The sequence below is a fragment of the Lissotriton helveticus genome, chromosome 7, assembly GCF_964261635.1.
Source record: "Lissotriton helveticus chromosome 7, aLisHel1.1, whole genome shotgun sequence".
NCBI lineage: Eukaryota > Metazoa > Chordata > Amphibia > Caudata > Salamandridae > Lissotriton > Lissotriton helveticus.
This window is the reverse complement of record NC_136068.1, coordinates 945527769-945551306: the sequence shown is the minus strand read 5'-3', so window position 1 is coordinate 945551306 and position 23538 is coordinate 945527769. Positions and strand designations below refer to the sequence as shown.

Here is a 23538-nt window from a genome sequence, read left to right as displayed (position 1 = left end):
TACTTGGCACATTTTAAGAGTGTCCATTAAAGTAGTCAGGCAAACATTTTTCTTGAATGAGAATGACATTTGCAGACCTAAATCAGCCATAACAACATCATTACATTGAGGCCAAATACCAAGACATCCAACGATAAAGCCATGAAATTTTACATTGTTGCATTTTGTTAGATCTTTGATTTGCTGTGACAGATCCTGATAGTATTTCACTTTACTCTCAAACGCTAATTCAAGGGAATTCTGAGAATTTTCATAACAAATTGAAACATCAATCACTACAGCTGTACCATTTTTGGTAAACACTACATCTGGTTTTCGTAGTTCTCCTTGAATATTCTTAACATGAGAGTCCCTATATGCCATCCAACCACACCTTTTTGCTCTATCAATGAGCAATTCCAGAATTTTGTTATGTCTTTTTATCCTAATGTCCTTAGTTTTAGGATATGCGCCTGAAATATGACAAATTGTTTCACAAACATCATTACAATACCTACATGTAGCAAATGCACAATTTTTTCCCCTAGTGATGGTTTCTCTGGTATATAAAACATTTGCTCTTAACATCAGCGCAGCTATGTACTGGTTTTCTTTTATTTTGTTTTGCTTGCTGATCCAGAGGTTTGAAGTTGGATTACTTGCTAAGTATTTTATACGATCACCTTAGACAGGGAGATTTGCCCATTTCTCAAACTCTTCTTTTCTCCAATCATATGTTGCTAACAAATTCAAATCATAGCTCAGAAACCTACTGTCTAAAATGTCGAGTTTGTGTGTTTTGATGATGTTATACATTTTTTCATTAATATCTTCTCCTGCACACATAAATGAATGAGCTATGTACAGGTCTGGAGATGCCCTGAGATACAATAAACTATTGACTTTATTGAGACCAATTTGTGTACATAGTTTTGGTATAATGAGGCACCCCAAATGATCTTTTCAAATATAGTAGACCATCACATGTATATGCAGGAAGATATAGAACATGTTTGACATACTTTTTTATTGTTTGATCCAGAACATTTAAAGTTTTTGCTTCTGTTCCTGTCATTTCCAATTTGAATGATAGTTTAGGCACCAAGTACTGACACAAAATTTCTATTTTCTGCGTGGGCTTAAGTGGTAGACTATCAAGTTTTTTAGCCCAATTGACAAGAACCACATTAATTTTGTTGTTGCTTGTATGACCAGTGTTTGGATCAAAGTTCAATCCAAGGTATCTCTCGTTTTCTCCTGGATGAATATTTTCAATATTTTCTGTTTCAAATTGCCATGGTTTACCATTGTTAATCAGGATTTTATCTTTATGGTGACTGATATAAAATCCATGTGTCTTTTTCACATTAAGTTTTAATCCTGTAGTTTTACTGAACTTTTCAATGATTTTCAAATTTGTACTCATTCCTTCCCAGGTACTGCTGAGTACTGTGATGTCATCGGCAAAGGCCAGATGGGTGATTTGCTCAATAAGACCATCTGATTGTGGAAAAGTAAATTTTGCCATGTTCTGTGTCCCTACGTGTCATCCATCATATGTTATGTATGCATGATTAAATATGCATATGCATTCCCCATGTCTGATTAATGACGCAATTACAGTTGTGTCCCCCTCTAGTATGCTAGTTTCCAGTCCTCGTGAATACTACGAATATCAGGCCTATGTAAAGCCACGTTGCCACGTTTCTCAGTGTGCACGTTATTCCATTATAAAGTCCCCGTTTCTAGGCCTCAAAAGGGCCCGGACACCAGATTCAGCTCCTGTCTCCTGAAGCCTCGCTGAGGAGGGATACAGCCCCCACCTGTATCCTCGACCTTTCACTTACTTCCTGCCTCTCAGTGCCCGGTGCAGCCTGGCTCTGTCTCTGAGTCTGCCAAGAATATGTTATGATTCCAGTTATCAGTTCAGTCCTCCTTCTCTGCATTCCTAAGCTACTGAACTGCATCAATAGTTTCCGTCATTGTCTAGCCTTCATGTCTCCACGTTAGAGAAATACTGCATTTAATGGTCATTTAATATTCTTCATCACGCACTACATGTAGAATAATGCATGGTCCAGTCTCAGAATCACGTTAGCCTTTCCCCTCTTGACTTCTAGTTCCTATCAACATGTTCCCTAAACATCAGATACTAGATAGGGTTTAGGTACATGTCGCTCCGACCCTCCAGACTTCAGTCTCTGCTCCTAGCACAGAGTTCATAGCCCCCAGCTTCTCCTAGTGATACGTCATTGCTAGTTTGCGCGCACCATCAGGTTAGAGGTCCCGGCTCCTCAGGTAGCCCCTCCATGGTTTCCGCCCCATTCATGACATATCCTGTTACGTCTGCACCACATGTCTATGTATACGCCCAGTTACACCTACTTTCGCCCTTATCTTTCGCGACTGCTACGCGTCACACTTTCTGCTCCACCCACTGCTACGCCCACTGCAATGTAATGCTATGTGTTTGCGTTATGTATATATGCTCATGTATTGTTATTGAAAGTCAGCGCGCTCATCCCAGATCCAGCCCCACCAGCTGCTGGGCCCTGTCATCCTATTCCTATGCAGGTTGTCCTGTTCCTGTCCTTATGCTGTATTAAACCTGCAAAACTCCTACTACCTCGAATCTTGACTCTTATTTATTGAGCTATCTGTTATGATATATGTCTAGTCAAAAATAGGGTATTATTTATTTATTTACCACATAATGGCGCCCGAACAGGGACTTGCCCTTTCCCCACGCGTCGGTGAAGCCACGCCGACCCCCTGACCCTCTGCAGTCGTGACGGAACTCTTCTGCGCAGTGGCAGATATTTCTGCTCAAGTATCCCTCAGGCCCACGGAGGAGACGGAGGAGGCGGTCCAGCATCCAGACGAGACGGTGGAGGAACGCGGCGAGTCCCGACCAGAGCCCAAGCCGAGAGTCCAAGGTCCGAGGTATCCGGAGGTCCACCCGTAACTGAAGTCCGAAGTCCGAAGTTCGTCGTCCGTCGTCGTAGCAGTCCAGTCTGAGGCTTTCCGTTCTTGCTGCCCGGTGAGTACCGTTACTGGGGTGGTATCTAGACAGGGTCAATTTACTTGACTCTGGTCTGTGGGTTGGTGGTACACAGTCCCACAAACGAAGTGCCCACTTCGGTGGATGCGGGTCCTGACGTGTCCCTTTATGAGACCGGTAAGTTTCGTACTGTTTCAGCAGTGCATCTAGTTTCTGTTCTAGTCAGTTTCTGTTCTCGAGAAAATTTATGTGTTCTGTTCTCAGTATTTCCAGGTAGTATTCTGTTCGAACTGTTATTTTTAAATGTTTTTCATGTATTTTAATGTCGTGGTATGAATGGGGAATAAGTATCGTGTTCATTGTGTATTGTATTGTGTCTAGATTACAGTTCAGTCATGCCCATATTTTCCAAGTTACGTCAGTTAAAAACTAGAAAGGGTCTGCTGGAAGCAGCAGTTCCCGTCCCGCCCAGGGACAGTCCAGGTCACTTTATGTATCAGAAACATGGCATAAGTGCCATATTGTATCTAGATTTATGGGTAGAGTATACCAAACAGTTAGAAGAAAAGTATAGATGGCCCGTATCGGGTACATGGGATGCCGAATGCATCATGCGAGTAGAAGAAGCATTATGGAAAAAGAAAGCCAGACAGTCACAGAAAGATGCCATCGAGTTATGGCGCAAAGAAGCTCATAAAAGAACTGAAAAAGAAATCAGAAAGTCAGAATTAAGTAGAGAATCCTTAGAACGAGCACAAGAAAAAGAATTAATCGAGATAGGTGAACAAGTCAAAACTGAACAGAGAGACAGACAGAGGAATGCCCTTATAAAGGGTATGTATCCTCTTCTTGCCGAGGGCTTGCCAAAAGCGACCCCAGAGGCATCCAGTAATTTCCCGCCACCATTAGTTCCGACCAAGCTACGTCACAAACCGACCGCAGCTGATATTTTTATTTCGTCCTATTTGGACGACACAGTCCCAGAATATGCAAATCCTGTTCGCGCTCCGCCAGTCCCAGTAAATCAGGCACATCCTGCTCCTCCAGACACCGGGGCACCCCATGCAGTACCTGCTACGGTACCCCCGGTCCAGCCAGCATTTCAATTTCCCGCTCCGCCACGAAGAATATCAGTCGACGATTCTAGTCTCGGGGCCGCAGGAGGAGGTCCTCCTCAAACCCCGCCGCCACGCAAGCGTTTATCAGCACTCGAATTACATGCTCAAGCATCACAGCGTACTCCCAAGAGTAATAAGTCTGTTGCAGAAATCAGGCAAGCCCTTGGCGAATGTGCCTATGACCCAGTCCCAGGCGAGAATAATATGGTTTTATATTCAGTACGCGTAAGGAGGGTGACCGAGTATCTAGTCACCCTACCCAATATGAAAGAAGATCTAGACAGAATATATCGTTTCATCCGTACAGGGGATGATCCAGAAAGTATTAGGGATGCCATGTCTCAAAGGAAAGCTGAGATCCAGCGTATGATATTAAAGTTTTTAATTAACTGTCTAATAAGAGAACAAGATTACCCGTCTAAAGATCAGGCCGAAATGAAAACCCTGACAAAGTGGAGTGATAATATAGCCGAGGGTAAGCACAATACCATTAGTGCCATGGAGAGTATGTACAAGAAAATCCGTAGAGAAATAATAAAGATACACGAACAACGTAAAGCAGCACAAGTAAGCGAGAAAGAAAGTAACTCTGATACTGAAGAGGTAGAGGACGAGAATACCGCCAGAATAGCGTATGTAGGAAAATCTAGATTTCCAGATCGCCATTTACGCCTAGAACACAAGTCAATTTTCCATCATTCAGCACCAGAACAAGGTTCCCTAGAACAAGTGTTCCAAGCTACCGATCACATTCTAAAATCACGAATCGGTTACAGTGAGTTAAGTACCATGCATGAACAGGAACTAGCCCGATCAGCAGTCCGATGGATTACTGATTCTACCACTTTTCCAGACGAAATAGTGGCACAAATGTTTCTGAAATTGCCCCCAGCCGAGCAGCGACTGGTGGGTATGTATATGATCCAGCACCTCATTACATTGTATGAGGGTCAGCACTCTGATCCAGGTCCGTTACACGATATCCTGAACGAGTTACTCCAGTATAGATGGAGAGGTCTAGGTACCGATCTAATTAGTGTCATTCTAGAACAGCGCCACAAATATAGAACGTTTCTGAACCCGCATTTTGTTCATGTCTCACCCCCAGAAAGTAAACCATTTTACATGGAAAGACAGAACCCGTTACGAGAAGTGCATCCAGTTAAGACAGAGGATGGTGAAATGCAACGAGTGTTTGTATACACTCCAATAACAAAGATGGAACTCCTCGAAATGAAGAAATTAATTCCCTGTCATGACAAAGATCCAGCAGGGTTCCATAGAGAATTAAAAGACATGCTCCGTATGGGAGAATACACTTACCCAGATATCAATAAAATGTTAAAGGTCCTGTTGCCCGCAGGGGTGTATGAAAAGCTAAAGGAAAAAGAATGGGAGGTGGGAGAGAAAAAGATCGATTGGGCAGTTCTAGAAGCTGAAGATAAGTCACGTGTACCAGGTACTGGTCTTGGGGATAAATGTAAAGAATTACCAGAATTATTAATACAAGTTTTACCCAGATTATTGACAACTAGAAAAGAAGACTGGGATGCAATCTCAGCCTGTAAACAGAAGCAAGAGGAAGATATTAGTGATTTTTATTCTAGGTTTGAAAAATGCTTTAGCATCAATAGTGGCCTCAAGACAAGTAGTGAGTCATACCCTCACCTTTTTGTTACTAAATTAGTCGAGAATTCAAGCCCACAAGTTAAAAATCGAGTTCTAAAAGTCGAAAGTACCTGGCAAGCTAATACTCCGTCCCAGATGTTGCAGATGCTTCAGTATCACCAGAATAGAATCAGAGAAGAGCAAGAACACGAGAGAAAACGTATGAAAGACACAAAAATGAAAGTACTAGTTGCACAATCTGTTCCTCAAGACAGTCAGAAGAAGGGTCCGAATCAAGCCAGTCATCCTGCAGCTCCCGTTAAAGGGAACTGCAATTATTGTAAACAGCCAGGTCATTTTATAAATGAGTGTGCAGTTCTGAAACACAACATAGCTACTGGTAAGACTAAAGAAAGACCACGTCCGCCTAGACAAGAACAAGTTTCACAGACTCCTCAGCCACAGAATGCACAACAGACAGTTACAGCACCGCAGCCTATTGCTGCAACACAGCATGTTACATCGCAGATGTACCAGTATGCACAGTCTGAGTATCCAGAGTACCAGCAGTATTCATGAAACAGCCTAGAGAGGGAGGTAGGCTTGCCTCTCATCGAGATACCTGTAGATCAAGAAGGTCCCTATGTTCACAGTCAAGTATTAGGGAAAGACAGAAAGTTTTTGATCGATACAGGGGCAAGTAGGACCACAATTAGTCATGCCGAAGTTCCAGGGGCTCCGCTCTCAGGCTCAAGAAATGTTTCCCTTGGATTTTCAGGAAAACCTATCGTAAATGAGATTTCAAAGCCAGTTACTCTAGAAGTAGGTCCATTGTCCCGCACTACTGATTTGTTACTTACTAAGTCATGTCCAGAAAATCTATTAGGCATTAAAACACTGAAAGAGTTAGGTACAGTTATATGTTGTTCCCCAGAGGGAATACGTCTGTTCCTACGTGACTTCAAGGGTCACTATGTATTACGAGATTTTGATTCAAGACTGTCTAATGTTCCGCAGCATTTATGGGCGCAAGGTCCAACTGATGTAGGTTACATGCAAATCACACCCTATCGTGTGACTCTCAAGCCAGGTGTAGTGTTACCACGAATCAGACAGTACAGATTGCCACCCGAGGCTGTAGCAGCCTTATCCAAAATTATTGACGAGCTCATGGCTCAAGGAGTAGTTGTAGAAACTGACTCCAATGTATGTAATTCTCCGATCATTCCAGTCATGAAACGTACTGATCCAAATGCACCCCCAGTATATCGATTAGTGATTGACCTACGAGAGCTTAATAAATGTATTATTCCTCAGTACCCAGTTGTCCCAGACATCTCTTCTCTATTGACAGCCATTGATTCCGAAGCCATGTTCTTTACTGTCATAGACCTCAAGAACGCATTTTTCAGTGTTCCTATTCATCCAGACAGCCAGTTTCTTTTCGGATTCTGTTTAAATGGAAGGAGCTATATGTTCACACGCGCTCCTCAAGGTTTCACAGAAAGTCCTAGTATTTACAGTCAAGCACTCAAGAGACAACTAGACAACATTCACATGCCAACTGACACTGCCCTGCTCCAGTATGTCGACGATCTACTGATCACAGCCCGTTCTGAACGTGATTGCGAGCGAGCGTCACTAACGGTTCTGTATTTCCTGGCCGAGATGGGGCACAAGGTGTCCCCTTCGAAGCTTCAATTCTGTGTCCAGCAAGTGGTATACTTAGGACACTTACTGTCCAAGAGGGGTAGGCAGTTGACACCAGACCGTATCCAGTTAATAGCGAGTCTTCCTCAGCCCAAGACCCAGAAGGAGGTACGTGCCTTTATCGGCCTTACTTCTTATTGTAGACAATGGATTCCTCAGTATGCATTTCTAGCCAAGCCACTGATACAGTTAACGACACAGGAGGCAGCCGTATCGACTGTTCTCCCTTGGACATCTGAACATACACTTAGTTTCAATGAATTAAAGAAAGCTCTATGCCAAGCTCCAGTTCTAGCCACACCGAACTACAGTAAGCCTTTTACACTTTTCGTCACAGAACGCGAAGGTACAGCATTATCTGTTCTCACACAAGATCAAGCAGGACAATACAAGCCTTGTGCTTATTTTTCGAGCACATTAGATCCAGTCGCCCAGGCGCTGCCTGCGTGCCTCAAGTCAGTTGCAGCCACAGCACTAGCTATCAGACAAGGTGATTCCATAGTCTTAGGACATACCTTGACAGTACAAGTCCCACACTCCGTGGAAGTTCTTTTAAACCGAACACAGACTCAACACTTGACAATTGCACGTTTAACAGGTTATGAATTGACACTGTTCCAGCCACACATAGATATCAGACGCTGCAACATTTTAAATCCTGCTACATTGTTACCATCAGTTACTTCGAATCCTGACCCACATGATTGTGTGGAAGTAGTTAACATTACGACAAAGCCAAGACAAGATCTGACAGATACTCCGTTACCAGACCCCGACCTGACACTTTATGTGGATGGTTCATGTATGAGAACTAGTACAGGAGAACTAGTCGCCGCGTATGCAGTGACTACTGACACCGAAGTTATTGAGACACACCGTATTGACACTCTGTCCGCTCAAGCAGCAGAGCTAGTTGCTCTGACACAAGCCTGCATACACGCCAAGAACTTGAAAGTTAATGTTTACACAGATTCACGCTACGCATTTGGAGTTGTACACGACTTCGGAGTGCTCTGGCAGGAGAGAGGTTTCATGACCTCTCATGGAACCAAGATTCAGCATGGTCTCCTTATTCAAGCTCTGTTAGATGCCATACATTTACCGACATCTATCGCTATCATGAAGTGCAAAGCACATATGAAGGTCACTGACATTATTTCCCAAGGTAACGAACTAGCAGATCGCACAGCCAAGCTTACAGCACAGACTCCAGACATTCCAGTTAACATGACACATACTCCAGATCCGACTACATGCATGACAGTTAAGGACCCTACTCAAGATGTCATAGATATCCAGTTACATGCTACTCCCGATGAAATTAAGAAATGGTCCGAACAAGGAGGGGTCCAGACAGATCAAGGATGGTTAACGAAGGGTAGAGCCACATGGTTTCTCCCCGACTCTATGGTTCAAGTCATTATTAATACCGCACATAGTCCAGCACATTTAGGGGAAAAAGCTATGTTAGACAGTATCCAGAACATTTGGTTCAACAAGCATTTACGAGCTGCAGCTAAGCAGAAAGTCCGTACCTGTATGATATGTTGTCAGTTTAATCCAGGTAAAAGTGTCCCGGTGGAACAAGGTGGTTTCCAGCCCCCTGACCACCCTTTTGAAGTCCTCCAGATGGATTATATTCAGATGGAGCGATGTCGAGGTTTCAAGTATGTCCTTGTAGTTGTATGCGCTTTGTCCAGGTGGACAGAAGCATATCCAGTCCCAGATTACACAGCCGCGACCACTGCCAAGCAGTTGGTTCGTGAGTTCTTCCCCCGTTATGGACTCCCTAGAGTCGTATATTCTGATAACGGCCAGCCATTCTCATCTGAACTCATGAAGCATGTTTCCCTTTTGCTAGGGTACCAGTGGAAGTTCCATTGTGTACGCCATCCTGAAGCAGCCGGTCTCGTTGAGAGACATAACCAGACTCTGAAAATCCGTATTGCAAAAGTGTGTAAAGAAAAAGGTGTGGACTGGCTAGTAGCTCTGCCAGTCGCTTTATTTTATATGCGCATGGTCGCACATTCCAGATCAGGTCTGTCCCCGTACGAGGTCGTTTTCGGCCGCCCCCCAAATATGTGGGGTACTCCTAGACCCCGAAGTATTACCGATGTTTCAAGTAATATGCTGACAGATTACCTAGCTTCCTTGATGTCTGCCCTCAACTCATGTCGTTCACAGGTTGCCGCCGCATTTCCAGACAATACCGAGGTGGCACCGCACGAAATCGTTCCAGGATCCATGGTGATGGTCCGCAACTTTGACAGATCAAGTCCGCTGGAGCCTCGATGGAAAGAGCCCCGACAGGTCCTCCTCACTACCCGTACAGCCGTGAAGTTGGAAGGACGCAAAGGCTGGGTACACCTTTCTCATATTAAACTTTTTAATGGACTGAAACCCGCCTTAAAGAACATTTCCCAGGATTCAAAGGATTGCCAGAATATTGTTCTCAAGGACTGTCCCGCAAAAGACATTGCTACAACCCCTCCCCTGTTAGAGAAAACTCCGCAGCAGGAGTATAAACAGAAACTACGGTCTAGTAAATTAAGTCAGCCAGTTTGATTGTCTAAGTCCTCCCCTAGGTGAAACGGTTAGACTGTTTCTGACATGTATAAAATAGACCCCCATAGTGAGAGAGTTAGTCAAAACTCAATCCGATGTATCATTTTTCTATGTTTCATATTGCTTTCCAGCCTTATGATTTCCTGCACCAGTTATGCATTTTACCTATGTTTCCCAGTTTCACATGTAAATAAGTCTGCTAATGCTACAGTAGAGCACACGTTTAGTGATCTGCCCCCTCATGAACTGTCCTACCGCCTCGCTATGCGTAATAACTCATTTATCCGTATGTTACATTACTCACACCAGACCAGCAATGCCACTAATTGTTGGGTGTGTGGTCGACTTCCCCCTTTCCAGACCCCGAAGGGAGTTCTGCCACTCTTTCCTTATCCTTTTTCACATAATGGTTCGTGTGGAGCATGGTCCACGTTAACGTCATCCTCAACAGATATGTCTTTTCTTAACAGTACATGTTTCCCAGACAAGCAAGGTCTCCCTCATCGAACAGGTTTAGATCTAGAAAATGAAGTGTATAATTTAGGTAATTATTCGTCGAATTTTATGGTCCTGAATGTTCAGTCTGATACTACTCCAGACTTACCTGCTATTTCAGTACTACCAGTCAAAGGCGAATTATGTGTCCGAAATAAGGGTTCCGTACATGTAGGACATAGTGATTGTACTACTATTGTCAAGTATAGTGACAGTGGGAAATCTATTTTCAAAGCTTCACGTCATTCATATTTTATTTGTGGTCAAACCGCATATGTTCGTCTGCCCCTCGACTGGGAGGGAACCTGTTACATTGCCTTCCTACTGCCACCAGTTTTCCTAGCCCCACCTGATTATCATAGAAATACACATCTAGTACACATTAGACATAGAAGGGAGTCCCCAATTGTCGATTATACTGAAACTGCTCTAGAACAGTATACAGATTTCAATAGAGGTTTCTTCTTCTTTATAGGACCTATCCAGAATAGTAAGTTAATCCGTAGACTAACCAGAACCCTTGAAGCTGTAGTAAATGAGACTGCCTCTGCTCTAGGTAACTTAACCGAAGAGCAATCTGCTATGAGATTTGTCGTTTTACAGAATCGTCTCGTCCTTGACGTCATACTGGCCGATAGGGGCGGGGCTTGTAGAGTCATCGGATCTAGTTGCTGCATTTTCATTCCAAATAACGCGCCGTCTGTTTATTCAGCTATAACCAGACTCCATAAAATTGCCCATCTGATACACCAAGATCCAGGCACCTGGACATGGTCCGGTTGGTTCTGGAATATATTTTCCGCATGGGGATGGAAAATATTGTCTTTTCTAGGTATAGCAGTAGCGATCATATTCAGCTGCTGCCTCTGTATACAATGTGGCCCTGCGATTTGCGGCATCTGTGCTACCTCTTGTATTCCTAGTCCCAAGCCCCGTTCTAAATCCCGTTCCAGGATAATTCGAGACGAGCAAATGATACTGTATGAAATGATAGATGGTATCATGAATATTGATGTTTCCTGATGGAAACGTAGTGACAAGGAGGGAATGTGGAAAAGTAAATTTTGCCATGTTCTGTGTCCCTACGTGTCATCCATCATATGTTATGTGTGCATGATTAAATATGCATATGCATTCCCCATGTCTGATTAATGACGCAATTACAGTTGTGTCCCCCTCTAGTATGCTAGTTTCCAGTCCTCGTGAATACTACGAATATCAGGCCTATGTAAAGCCACGTTGCCACGTTTCTCAGTGTGCACGTTATTCCATTATAAAGTCCCCGTTTCTAGGCCTCAAAAGGGCTCGGACACCAGATTCAGCTCCTGTCTCCTGAAGCCTCGCTGAGGAGGGATACAGCCCCCACCTGTATCCTCGACCTTTCACTTACTTCCTGCCTCTCAGTGCCCGGTGCAGCCTGGCTCTGTCTCTGAGTCTGCCAAGAATATGTTATGATTCCAGTTATCAGTTCAGTCCTCCTTCTCTGCATTCCTAAGCTACTGAACTGCATCAATAGTTTCCGTCATTGTCTAGCCTTCATGTCTCCACGTTAGAGAAATACTGCATTTAATGGTCATTTAATATTCTTCATCACGCACTACATGTAGAATAATGCATGGTCCAGTCTCAGAATCACGTTAGCCTTTCCCCTCTTGACTTCTAGTTCCTATCAACATGTTCCCTAAACATCAGATACTAGATAGGGTTTAGGTACATGTCGCTCCGACCCTCCAGACTTCAGTCTCTGCTCCTAGCACAGAGTTCATAGCCCCCAGCTTCTCCTAGTGATACGTCATTGCTAGTTTGCGCGCACCATCAGGTTAGAGGTCCCGGCTCCTCAGGTAGCCCCTCCATGGTTTCCGCCCCATTCATGACATATCCTGTTACGTCTGCACCACATGTCTATGTATACGCCCAGTTACACCTACTTTCGCCCTTATCTTTCGCGACTGCTACGCGTCACACTTTCTGCTCCACCCACTGCTACGCCCACTGCAATGTAATGCTATGTGTTTGCGTTATGTATATATGCTCATGTATTGTTATTGAAAGTCAGCGCGCTCATCCCAGATCCAGCCCCACCAGCTGCTGGGCCCTGTCATCCTATTCCTATGCAGGTTGTCCTGTTCCTGTCCTTATGCTGTATTAAACCTGCAAAACTCCTACTACCTCGAATCTTGACTCTTATTTATTGAGCTATCTGTTATGATATATGTCTAGTCAAAAATAGGGTATTATTTATTTATTTACCACATGATCCAAATGTGAAGCCCTTGCCGTTTTTCTGAAGATCACAGATCAGAGGATCCATGGCAATGTTAAATACAAGTGCGGATAAAGAGTCACCTTGTTTGACCCCAGATTTCATTGTTATTTCAGGAGCTGCTTCGTTGTTCTTTCCCTTGAAAGATGTTGTTGAGTCATTGTACAAGTCTTTTATTATGTCTCTGATGTATTATGGAACTTTTTGCCTTGCGAGACTCTATATAATGTGACCATGGCTGACAGAGTCGAAGGCTTTCGATATATCTATGAACACGACTGCTAATGAGTGACTGTTTTTTCGTGCCCCTTTTATGATATTTTGCAGGAGAGTCAGATTCTCGAGACAACCTTTCACCTTCATGAAGACTTTTTATCTCGTATTCAATTCAACAACAAGCATTGGCATAGCCAATAGGTCTCGCTTTTGGGATCTTATAAGTGTTTAGTTATCCAGCACAATATCCTTGGTGCAACAACATCAAGTGTTGCATTGCTAAACATTTATAAGGTCCCAAAGGCTAGACCTATTGGCTATGCCAATGCTTGTTTCTTAAAAGAAACAGAACTTAGTTTGGCCAGCACTATTTCGAAGAGACTGTCCACAAGAAGCCATATTTATTTTTATCAAGTCGCTCTCATTCAGGGTCTGGGTGGCCAGTTCTTTGCTGCACTGACTGGCACACCTCCACAATCAATGTAGTTACTTGTCCAATGGGAAACACTTACCCTCCTTCACACAAAGTTTGGCCCTCAGCCTGAATGTAAGAAAAGCACAGATCTTCACAGGGCACAATCTGAAAAAACAAGTATGCCACTGCTAAAAAAGGGTTTTGTGATCTTGCCGCTCAGTAACTTGATGAAACAATGCACTGGTTTTACTAATTCACTCAGGGAATGGATGAGGGTATTTCCAAAACACGACACAAGTGTTTATAACGGTTACAAAATGAATACAACTCACTTTTCCTCACACTCACCAAGCTGAGGACGTTCAAGTTGGCTTCAACAATGCAACCACAGACAGATTTACGCTTGCGTTCTCCAGTTCTTCTTGCGTGATAGCAGGAGTGCTCCTTGCTAAGGAGCAGCCGGACACGGGTATGGGTCAGGACTCCTTGCTTCATGGGAAAGCCCTGCTTGTCATTGCCACCCCATATGCGGTATATTTTCTTATCCCAGGAGAGATGAGTCATAACATACACAATGACAAGCCTGAACAAACAATCCTCAGTAAGAAGGCCTTGTAACTCTCCTAGTTATGTTCAAGATCTCTCATCCACTGATGACCTACTCACATTATACCCTAAAGGATTCTTGGCTCACCTGGAGAAAAGCAGTAAGTAGATGGATCAAAGACACCCTTAACAAGGGAAGGACAAATGGAACAGTAGGATTCATAAACAATTTTCTACATCCCCATCAACAGACCTCAGCTTACCTCATCTATTTCTGCAGCTCAAAGTGCCCACGTACCAGACACAGGAGGATTCATTTTAATTGTTCTTAGTAGAAGCTACCAACTTGTTCTGCATCTACAAACATGAAATGGCAACAACCCTGCAAAGCGCACCAATTCTCATCACGTTTTGAGATAAAGATCAAGCCAATTCCCAACATTTGGTGAACATCTCTTTCCATTATAGCCATCCGTAGTGTAACTCACTAGAGCAGACAGGTTTTTAATGTTTTTTGATAATAAACAGAGCATCAAACCTCAGGACATAGCCTGAAACCTCTATGCCTCAAACGCTCCCACAAAAGCATACAGTGATTACAACCTACTAATTTTAATCAGATGGCTACCCTATAGTTGCATTATACAGGTCCTCAAGACACGTATATAGTGGGCATGGGTAACGAATGGCGCTGGACGAACCCCTCTGCTGTTTTCCAAAGGCCCAGGCAAACACTGGGAGAAAATGCCTGGCACTCAACGTTGCTAAAACCCCAGTTGAGAAGGGTTAAGACATCACCTTCCTCGACCTCCTCTTCACCCTTTTTGACAATAGCCGAAGTCCTTCTTGATCTTTTCTGTACACAAGCAATCATTGTTTTCCCCGTAACCATAATGTAATTCTACAAAGAGTATAATAAAATTGAACACCTAGTGCTGCTTGACAGACTGTCGAGTCCTTGCCATCTTACAAACTTGGAAAAACCAAAGGTGGTGATGAACGGAGCGTTGACAATACAAACACTCACCCCCAGTCAACTGATCTGGGTTCAATCCATCACCGTTCTTTAGCTCACTCCGCCACCCCAGTTCAGACATGGCCAAATGCAAATCAGTCTGACCCTGTGCCTCATGGGAACAGTCCAGCCCGAACTGCCAAGCCATGTCTTCCCTGGACCGGAATCAAGCTTCCCAGGACCGGGTTCTGGCATTACAGCCGTCTTCAGCCGGGCTTGCTTGACTCCAGTGGCAAAGTGAGCAAGGGACTCACGTCTGAGCATACCCTGCCAACTTAGGGCGAACAAAGAAAAAACAAAGGTGGTGATGGACGGAGCGTTGACAATACAAACACTCACCCCCAGTCAACTGATCTGGGTTTAATCCATCACCGTTCTTTAACTCACTCCACCACCCCAGTTCAGACATGGCCATATGCAAATCAGTCTGACCCTGTGCCTCATGGGAACAGTCCAGCCCGAACTGCCAAGCCATGTCTTCCCTGGACAGGAATCAAGCTTCCCAGGACCGGTTTCTGGCATTACAGCCGTCTTCAGCCGGGCTTGCTTGACTCCAGTGGCAAAGTGAGCAAAGGACTCACGTCTGATCATACCCTGCCACACTTATGCTCAGACGCGAGTCCCTTGCTCACTTTGACACTGGAGTCAAGAAGCCCGGCTTAAGACGGCTGTAATGCCAGAAACCGGTCCTGGGAAGCTTGATTCCGGTCCAGGGAAGACATGGCTTGGCAGTTCGGGCTGGACTGTCCAACATGTGTCTAGACACTTAACTTACACTGTAATTGGACCAGGGTAAAGTGCACACATATATCCAAGAAGTGCATTAAAAGGAGTATGAGGTACAGTAAAAATTTCAGAATGTAAGCAAAAAAGCACATGTTTTTCTTATCCTAATATATGCGTCAATTGTATATAACACGAACGAGCTGGATTAGTAACTGACCGCGTGACTCTCTAATGTATTCGGTGATAATAAAATGCATAGGAAGAGCTCTTTAAAGTAGTGTCATGTGGGCCCGGCCCACGCGGCTGCATGGAGTAACTTTGCAATGCCAAGTGTTAGTAAACTTTCGGTGTTTATCAGAAGTGGAGTTTTGTACTTTAGAAATGGACTGTTACCTCAAATGATACATTGCTGCTGCCCCATAAGCAACAAACAGTGAATGGAATTTACTGAAGAGCCTCCCTGGCTTAAATACAGACCAAGCTCTACATGTCCATGTTGCAGTGAGCCGTTCTGGCTCTCCTCTACAATGTAACACTGGCATGCACTCCTCGGGGCGGGCTCATCCTGAGGAGATAAATAAACGCCGGAAGACTGCTCAGGGTCTTCCAGCCACACACAGCAATAGGAGTGGCGTGTTATTATTTCAGCGCTGCGCAAGGCCAAACTGCTCTAGTCCACACCGTGCTACACTGGCAACGAGGCCGGTTGAACTCTGATGCCTCATCCGCCTCACCTGCGAGGCCAGCGATGGTGCTCCACGCCGTCTGAGAAAGCTGTGGTGTCTGCTCGCGTGCCCACCACAACAGCCCTGCATCTGCCTTTCATCAGCGCTGACACAGGATCATCCAAGCTGCACCCCCTGCTGCTACTGTGGGGTAAATGCGGCCGCTCGTGTGCTGGAGCCGGCGCATAGGAGGAAGATTAATGCTCAGCCACGCCCCCATTAGCCGTGACGCCTGGTGCGCTCCCCGCGCCCTGCTGTGAATGGAGACGTCCTCCCTGAAGCCATATGGGAGCGTGCTATGACTGCCGGTCTGCTGCTGTGCCTGATCGCTGGCTGAGGGTGAGTCAGACAGAAATAAAAAGTCCATTGGCCCGGGAAGACCCTGCTGTCCCTGCATCACCCATATGCTGGCTGGGCCCTGTAACTGGGCCCAGGTGCTGCTGGTAAAGCCACGCCACCAGCGCGGCAGTGAAAGTGGCAGCAGGGGGAGGGGGCATGGGTGTTTTCCTTTCGGGAGTGTGCAACCATATGGCGCCACCATATGGCGCTGCTCGCTCCCAAAATGAAATCGCCAAGATGTGCACGCGTTGCAATGCAATGGTTGCGCTTCTTTGCTGAAAAAGCTCTGTCGATGGCATTAGGTCTCCTCCTATGCTGCGAATGCGCGCTGCATAGGCGAGACCTAAAAATTGAGACTCTTTTAGTTAGTATTTTTGTGAATAACTTCATGAATGCAGTACCGATGGTAATTGGACGCAGTTACTGATTTTTTTAAGTTGACTAATTGGTACATTCTTGGGTATTAAAATTGATCGGTTCTTTTTGATAATTTCTGCTACTCTTCCCATCAACAACTAAGACAATAGAATTCTGGGCAGTAGTCTTGGTTGCCTGCTATGAACTTTATACAAGGTTTTCAGACCAATCTTATCAGGCCCCACTGCTTTCTTTAAATTGGAGTTCTCGAAGGCATAAGTTATTTCAAGCAGTGTCATTTCTTTACATAGATTTCTAATTTCGTAATCCCCTGGTATCCGATCAATCGGCATGAAATTAGGATTTTTCTTGTTTTCTTTCTCAATTATGTTTTTGTAGTATTGAAAGATTTCATCAGCACTGATTTGGCAAGTGGCATCTTCTGCCCCATCAGTGATAATCCTGGCAATTTTCTTTTTTGTTTTTTTAAACATTGCCTGGTATTCGTTATAGCTGCCCTTTGCTTTGGCATAATTTTTCTTGTGCGTCCGAATAAGCCTTCCGTTTTTCTTCTCTTTTTTTGTTATCTTGTACCCTACTGAAGAATTCTGGTGCTCATCTTGAGCAGAGTTCATAGGCTCATTATTGAGTTCACTTGCTGGTTCATTTGTTGGTACACTTGCTGGTGCAGGACTTATATCAGTGGGGTTTTCTGCGATATAAGTCATAGTTACTCATGCCGTTTACCCGCGCTTCATTGAATTTCTTCACTTTGACATTCAGAGCACTGGGCAGGAATCACATTGCTTCAACACCCGTCTCAGGTCTTCTAGATGCTTTGTTTTAATTAAACAGTTGGATTCCCCTGATCTGCATCAGTTCTAAGTCAGCTGGTAGGTGCCAGCTGAGGCAGAATGCCGGCCCGCACCCCCGGGGAGGGGGCACTGTGAGAGGCGACCACCGCAGCTGGGGTGATCTACAGGAAGGGCCCGGCTCACGTCCAGAGATGCCACGGCCCTGGAGGGTGGTGCCTCGTCCAGCCTTGGCGCGTGCCGAGCCCCTCTTCGTGCCCTAGCCCGACCAACCCAGCCCTTAGAGCCAATCCTTATCCCGAAGTTTTGGATCTGACTTGCCGAGTCAGCCTTACCAGCTGACCTGGAGCCAGTCACGGCGCACTGCCGTGGAGGAAATGCACTCTGCAGGTACGGGATAGGGCCCAGGCGCCGGTCCCATGGAGGGGATCCAGAACTCCCGGGCCACCGACCTTCCCACGTATTGAATCCTCCTGGCATACTGCACAGACCCCACCCGTTTACCTCTCAGCGGCTTCACGCCCTCTTGAACTCTCTCTTCAAAGATCTTTTCAACTTTCCCTTATGGTACTTGTTGGCTATCGGTCTCGCGCTCGTTTTTAGCATCAGATGGAGTTTACCACTCGCTTTGGGTTGCATTCCCAAGCAACCTGACTCTGAGAAGACCCGATCCCGGCATGCCAGGGCCTGCTACCGGCCGAACACCATCCGTGGGGTGAGTCTCGATCAGAAGGTCTTGGGCCCCCTGAGCGTCACCGGGGAGTCAGTCTTCTGTATGCCACATTTCCCGCGCCCACCACCGGGCGGTAATTCGGCGCGGGGCTTTTCCCTCTTTATTCGGCGATACTAAGGAAACCCTGGTTAGTTTGGTTTTCCTCCGCTTGGTAATATGCTTAAATTCTGTGGGTCATCACGTCTAATCTGAGACTATAGTAAGAATAAACACCAAAGCGTTAAGCAGGAGCCAGGAAAGGACAGTTACCTGCCAGAGCAGGGGCCTGGAGTCCCGGCAGCGCGTGTCCTCTTTCCCTGGATCAGATCTGGAGGGGTTTTGCACTCGCTGGGAAGCTGACTGCGTAGATGGGCGCCCGAGGCTTGAGCGCGCGGGCAACCGGTGGGAGGGGCGGCCGGGAACAGGTGCCTGGTGGAGGGCACGGAGGCGGTCAAATCACCCTTTGCCCTGCGGACACGGTGAAGCTGCTGCCAGGGGGGCTGTAACACCCTCCTCTGGAGGGGAGGGCCACCTGCCACCCCGAAGCCTTACCAGTTGACCAGGAGCCAGTCATGGCGCACCGCCGCGGAGGAAATGCACTCTGCGGGTGCGGGATAGGGCCCAGGCGCCGGTCCCGTGGATTGGATCCGGAACTCCCGGGCCACCGACCTTCCCATGTATTGAATCCTCCAGGCAGACTGCACGGATACCACCCATTTAGCTCTCGACGGCTTCACGCCCTCTTGAATTCTCTCTTCAAAGATCTTTTCAACTTTCCCTTACGGTACTTGTTGGCTATCGGTCTCGCACTCATTTTTAAGCTCAGATGGAGTTTACCACTCGCTTTGGGCTGCATTCCCAAGCAACCTGACTCTGGGAAGACCCGATCCCGGCACACCAGGGGCTGCTACCGGCCTAACACATCCGTGGGGTGAGACTCGATCAGAAGGACTTGGGCCCCCTGAGCGTCACCGGGAGTCAGTCTTCTGTATGCCATATTTCCCGCGCCCACTACCGGGCAGAAATTCAGCGCGGGGCTCTTCCCTCTTTACTCGCCATTACTAAGGAAACCCTGGTTAGTTTTGTTTTCCTCCGCTTGGTAATATGATTAAATTCTGTGGGTCATCACGTCTGATCTGAGACCGTAGTCGGAATAAAATGCCAAAGCGTTAAGGAGGAGCCAGGGAAGGACTGTTCCCTGCCAGAGCAGGGGCCTGGAGTCCCTGGCAACGCGTGCCCTCTTTCCCTGGATCAGATCTGGAGGGGGTTCGCCCTCGCTGGGAAGCTGACTGCGGAGATGGGCGCCCGAGGCTCGTGCACGCGGGCAACCGGTGGGATACCACAGACAGCCACGGACAGCACGTAGCCAGGCATGTTGGGACAGGCCTGGGGCGGAGCTGTCGCCAAGCCTCTTCTCAGGGCTAGGCACGCCAGCGGCGTACCTCCGTGGCAGGACCCGTTGAGGGACCCTGCCACAGGCGATCGGGGGTCTGACCTTGTGGGGGGACAAAGAGAAGTGGAACAAACCCTGTGACAGCCCCACCCATGTCCCGTGCAAGCCCCGGGGCAAATTGACGAATGAGCGACCCTCAGACAGGCGTAGCCCCCGGAGGCACCCATGGCCGCAAGGTGCATTTGAAGTATCGATGATCAATGTGTCCTGCAATTCACACTAATTCTAGCGAGCCGAGTGATCTACCACCAAGAGTCAAAGGCAACTTTTTGAAAACATTTGCCCACCTGTGGGCGAAAGAGAGGTGGGTGGAAGGCAATGCCGTCTGTCTGCTGCCTTCGCAGTGACACGGTACGGGAACCCTGTTCGAGGCTTCCTCTCTGGGAGTCAGACTGCACCGGGACTCAGGTGCAGGAGGTCCAGTCAGTGCCAGGGCCTTTTGAGGGGGGGTGGTACCAGCCTGGGGATGCACTGCATTCGGTTTCCCCCCTCGTAGGGGGGAGTCATGCCGGGTGAGCTTGGGTTCAGTCTCAGAGAGGGACAGGGGATGGGGGCTGCCCCCGTCCCCGGTCCCAAACGCATTGGTTGGGCCCTCCCTGGGGGGGAAGAGGCCCGCCAAAGTCCCGGTCCTCACCCGAGCGCCCCATGTAGCTGCAGACCACTCTGCCTACGTTGTGTGCTTGCAGGAGGCAGCCGAGGGCTTTGGGCTGGTACCGTTGGTCTCAAAGAACACTCCGCCGTTAATGATCCATCCGCAGGTTCACCTACGGAAATCTTTTTACGAATTTTACTTCCTCTAGATAGTCAAGTTTGATCATCTTCTCGGCGCTCCCCCAGTGCCATTGCCGACCCCGGTAGTGCCGATCCGAGGACCTCACTAAACCATCCAATCGGTAGTAGCGATGGGCGGTGTGTACAAAGGACAGGGACTTAATCAACGCGAGCTTATGATCCGCACTTACTGGGAATTCCTCGTTCATAGGAAATAATTGCAATCCCCAATCCCTATCACGAACGGGGTTCAGCGGATTACCTGCACCTGTCGGCGAAGGGTAGACACACACTGATCGGTTCAGTGTAGTGCACGTGCAGCCCCAGAAATCTAAGGGCATCACAGAACTGTTGTTGCTCGATTTTGTGTTGCTGAACGCCACTTGTACCTCTAAGAAGTTGGACTCCGACCGCTAGGGGTCGGGTAACCTGTTAGCATGAAGGAGTCTTGTTCATTATCGGAATTAACCAGACAAATCGCTCCACCAACTAAGAACGGCCATGCACCACCACCCACAGAATCGATAAAGAGCTATCAATATGTCAATCCTTTCTGTGTCCAGGCCGGGTGAGGTTTCCCATGTTGAGTCAAATTAAGCCGCAGCTCCACTACTGGTGGTGCCCTTCTGTCAATTCCTTTAAGTTTCAGCTTTGCAACCATACTCCCCCCAGAACCCAAAGACTTTGGTTTCCCGGAAGCTGCTCGGCGGGTCATAGGTATAATGCCACCAGAACGCTAGTCAGCATTGTTTCTGGTCGGAACTACGACGGTATCTGATCGTCTTCGAACCTCTGACTTTCGTTCTGGATTAATGAAAACATTCTTGACAAATGCTTTCACTTTGGTTCGTCTTACGCTGGTCCAAGAATTTCCCCTCTAGTGGCACAATACGAATATCCCCCCGGCCGTCCCTCTTAATGATGCCCCTAGTTCCAAAAACCAACAAAATAGAACTGGAGTCATATTCCATTATTCCTAGCTGAAGTATTCAGGTGGCCTGACTGCTTTGAACACTCTACTTTTTTCAAAGTAAACGCTTCGGACCCCCAGGACACTCAGTCAAGAGCTTCAAGGGGGCACCGAGAGGCAGGGGCTGGGACAGGCAGTAGCTCGCCTCGCGGCAGACTGCCAGCTTGATCCCAAGATCCAACTACAAGCTTTTTAACTGCAGCACCTTTAATATACGCTATTGGAGCTGGAATTACTGTGGCTGCTGACACCAGACTTGCCCTCCAATGGATCCTCGTTAAAGGATTTAAAGTGTACTCATTTCAATTACAGGGCCTCAAAAGAGTCCTGTATTGTTATTTTTCGTCACCACCTCCCCGATTCGGGAGTGGGTAATTTGCGTGCCTGCTGCCTACCTTGTATGTGGTAGACGTTTCTCAGGCTCCCTCTCCAGAATCGAACCCTAATTCTCCGTTACTTGTGGTCCCCATGGTAGGTACAGAAAGCACCATCGAAAGTTGATAGGGCAGACATCCGAATGTAATGTCGCTGACACAGGGACGTGCGATCGGTCTGAGGTTATCTAGAGTCACCAAAGCTGCCGGGCGAGCCCGAATTGTTCTTGGTCTGATAAATGCAAGCATCCTGGGAGGTCAGCGTGCGTCAGCATGTATTAGCTCTAGAATTATCACAGTTATCCAAGTAACAGATGGAGCGCTCAAAGGAACCATAACTGATTCATTGAGCCATTTACAGTTTCACTGTACCAGCCGTGTGTACTTAAACGTGCATGGCTTAATCTTTGAGAAGCATATGCTACTGGCAAGATAAACCAGGTTGCTGTACCTGCTGATGGGGTGGGACCGCATGCCCATCTCCACAACTGGCAACCTTCACACACCCCTCCCTCTCGGGAGCCTGCCAGAGGAAGGAGCCCACCTGCCATGGGGGGAGGGCTCACTGGAGGGGTGTGGAGAGGTGCAGTTGCATTGGCACCGGCAGCCCCAGCCGTCTCCCCCGGGAGGGAGAGGTGGGTCGAGGCCACACAGCAGGTCCTGGGATGGACCCCGGGCTGGGGCAACGTCCTGGCCCGCACAGCTGCTGGCTGAGGACCACTTGGACAAGAGGGGTTCTAGAGTACCCTGCCTCCAGTAATCCGGTGGAAGGTTACCCCCCTTTCTGGTAACCCATGCGCATCACGAGACTGAGGGGACCCTAGGTGTAGACACACCTGACCTCCTGGAGCCCTGGCCGGGATCAGGGAGGAAAATGAGCCCTCATCGGGACTTCCAGGGCAGCCCGGCCTTCTGGTCGCCCCATTGGAAAGCACTGCATGCAATAAGATGGCAGAGGGGCAAAGGTGCGACCAGATGGCCGTGACAGAAAGGACTGCCATCTGCCCATCCCGAGCCTTCACGATTGGGCTCCAGCCTGCCCTTGCAGGGCTCGGTGATGCCGCTTCCCAGGGGGCTCAGGGACACCGGCTGGGCCTCAGGCATGTGGTGGACTGCCGTAGCTCTTGGGCCCAGAAGCCCGGGGGAGGACTGCCCAATACCCATCGAGCCTGTCCCAGGCACTTTACCATGCTGTGAGCTGGAGGATGGAGCCAACGGACAGAGGAGAGTTTTTGTTCGGGCATAGCCCATCTGGTCACTGGCAAAGAACCGCAAGCCCGGGAGGTTCTTGCATACCCTGCCCCATGTAACCTGGAGGAAAGCTACCCCCCTCTTTGGTAACCCGTTCGCTTCGAGTGACAGAGGGAA

The 23538-nt window shown here is 47.3% G+C and overlaps 2 pseudogenes; both read right to left on the bottom strand.

The window, feature by feature from the left end:
- Positions 1–20185: 20185 nt before the first annotated feature.
- LOC144771190 (5.8S ribosomal RNA) lies at positions 20186–20312 on the bottom strand (annotated as a pseudogene).
- A 484-nt stretch (positions 20313–20796) lies between these two features.
- LOC144771340 (18S ribosomal RNA) lies at positions 20797–22614 on the bottom strand (annotated as a pseudogene).
- Between the last annotated feature and the right edge of the window lie 924 nt (positions 22615–23538).